This window comes from Maniola jurtina, chromosome 21, assembly GCF_905333055.1.
Source record: "Maniola jurtina chromosome 21, ilManJurt1.1, whole genome shotgun sequence".
NCBI lineage: Eukaryota > Metazoa > Arthropoda > Insecta > Lepidoptera > Nymphalidae > Maniola > Maniola jurtina.
In genome coordinates this window covers 9,700,855-9,704,062 of record NC_060049.1, presented here as the reverse complement: position 1 = coordinate 9,704,062, position 3,208 = coordinate 9,700,855, and positions in this window count along the sequence as shown.

Sequence of the window (3,208 nt, the reverse complement as noted above, 5' to 3'; positions counted from 1 at the left end):
CATATAATTATTAATGTATGTGATGATAGCAGTGACGACAGTGAAAATAGTAGTATGGACGAATCTGATTAATTATGGCCTTTTGTGGCACCTTTTTTGGTATCTTTTGTATTCATATGTTTCTTGTGTGCATATAAAGTATGTATATTCATTTTCGTTCAAATATTCAGTTCGTTCAAATAAATTAAATAAACATATACATTTTTGTTTTATTAAACCTTGTCGCGCTTCTTGCGACAGGTAGGAATTTAGTAAAACGCGAAGACGGATTGATACTTATAATTATAGTCAAACAATCTTACAAATAGGTTGTGTCTTATTGTGGAACTAAATAAACATAATAGATAACTCAGTCGGGAGCGGCCGTAGGTAACGCGCTACAATCACAGGGTAGTTAATTGAGAATCGCATACGCATGAAGATACGTTGACTGTCCGAAGGAAGACAACTGGCCTTGGTCAGACGCCGGGGGCAGACACGGGCTCGCAGAGGGCTCGCAGACGCGTCGGACAATCGACGATGCTCGGGCGGCGCTGCTGTGCGGCGGCTCAGTGCTTGTGCGTAGGCTACTCGACAGCAGTGTGCAGCGTGGCTTGGGTAGACGGTACGAAGTTGATAGACACTTCGCCGGTGGGGTAGCAGTCAGGTTAATAGCAGAGCTTCAGTGTAACTGTTAGAGCTTCCTGGTAGAAGGAACCCTGGAATCTAGAGAGGCAATCTTAAATGATTTGCTCAAACTCTCGTTCCATAACTTTAGATGAGCCTTGGGTCGTCTGAGCCAAGTGCAGGTCGTATAATATAAAAGTGATGGAACGAGTTTACAGATTCTGTTAGTAAATATCCTATCGCAAGGGTTAGGTTAAACGAGTACAAAACAATTAGCCTAAACTTATAATTTAATAACATCACAGTTACCAACCTTAATCCAGGGTTACACAGAATTCACTACACTTATTTATTACTTTCACTTCACTCCTGCGTCGTGATTGCAGGTAATAGAAATCAGGAATGTCCCTGAACTAGGAGGATTGCTTATTTATATTAAATTTAGCGGAAATAAGGTGTATTCTCGAGTGTTCTGGCTACAGGAAATGTTATTAGTTTGTCGGGGAAGTTTCCAGAATGAAAGACTATTGATCGACAGATGTCGCTAGCGTATATAATTAATTAAATAGTCTTGACAGTTATTTTTAAATGGAAAGCTATCTGTCGTTAGAGGTCGCTAATTTGTATGAGTAGTTTTATTTTAAAGAATGTTCTAGAAAAACTGTCATTGTTTGATTAGTCTATGTAAACTATTCTCCGACAGATGGCACTGAATGTTAATCAGTGTTGACGTTGAAGTCTGTCAATGTCAGAAATTCTTTGTCCTAGTAATGTATTACGCGACCGGTAGATGTCGTTCGTAATTGTTTATTACAATTCCGTGATTCGATTTTTTTCGAATCACTACAACCTATTTAATCAGGTACAAAAACAAAACTTAATTGTTTTTTGTTCGAGAATAAATTGACATTCCACATCACTATTGTAATGTGTCAAACCGGCCATCATAGCGTGCCGCTAGTGTAAGGGCTATACTACACCACACCACCGGTCTACGAGGAAAAAAAAAATTAGTGTTTTTTTTTTCTTACAATTTCATAATATTAATAATCTTAAAACTAACATTTATTCTTAATAATTAACTTATGTATGTGTTTGCTATTTTTTGAAAAGTTTGGTGCGATTTTTATGTACTATTTCTACTTTATTATTTTTGATAATTTTAACATTAGGTAACTGATCCTCTAACACTTCATATGGTCCATTAAATAAATTTTCCAATTTACTCGCAGTATCATTTTTTAACAATATTAAATCACCTTTTTTATAATGAACTTCGTTTACATTTTCGTCATATATTGATTTTCTTAACTCTTTACATTTTAACAAATTATCTCGTGCAAACGATATCTTAATTAGTATTGTATTGTAATACAATTGGACTTATCAAGATCGTCTTTTAATTCTTTCATCGCTGTAGGTGTCAAAACATTCACTACAATAGCTTCTGATTTCGTACGCGCGCATGTAAATTTGGGTTCAAAACATGATTGAATTAATTTCGACGCACAATCATTAGAACGAAAACTGTGATTTTCTTGTATCGTATGATAAGCCCAGACACCTTCTGCCGCGGCGATATCCAGATCCTTTAAAGTTGGTGTATCCGATTTCTTGAAAAAGGTTAACATCGAAGAACTCGAAGCAGCGGCGCGATCGGCATTTTTATGTTTTTCAGACTTCAAATGCTGTTCAATATCACTGGCACCACTGTGGGAAACGCTAAATTCTGTACGACACTTTTCACATCTGACATCTGAGGGAGTATTTGTTTGCTTGATAAACGGATATTTTGCTTGTAAGTTAACATTGAACGTACACTTGCGTTTCGGCATTTTAACTTATGGTTTCAAAACAAAAGAAGTTCAAGTTATTTACAGGGTACACGAGCATCAAACAACAACAAAACAAATATCGAGAAGTGGACGAACGAAAAATCTCTCAAACGATTAGTAAACAAAGCGCGAGCGATGACGTCTTCGCCGCTCTCGGCTATCATCGCGTCGACCGACGACGCGGTCTCGCTCTTCTCGCACACCGCTCGCGTCCAGCCAGCTCGACTACTCAAGTTTTCTCGCGGTTTCAGAAAACGGGACAATTTGGCGTCCCAGAGATAATTTCGGGGACACCGGGACACGTAACTATAAAAAGGTACAGTCCCGTTCAAAACGGGACGTCTGGTCATGTTATGTATTACCCACACCAATTGAGTCTTACATCAAGGCTTTAGGTAACGTTGTCGATTGCACTTCGCTTAGATATCGATTGCGTATGCCAGCATGGCCAAATGACAATGGTGATTTTGGAAAGGTGGACCACACCACACATTGAAAATACATATTGTTATTAACTACACCACAACCTTCAGTATCATTTCTCGAGTCGAACTTTTTACAACTTTTGGCATTGTAAACAATCTTTAAAATGCACTAAGCTAATTAAAAGTCACAAAAATCACCACAACAAACGAAGTTGATAACATCGACTAACGACAACATGGCCGACCTGTCAAAAGTTCCAAAAATCTCTATTTCCATCTAATTGTAGTTACATGTTGCATCTCGTAAGGGACGTCTTGTAATAACTGAGGCAGGTCTTCACA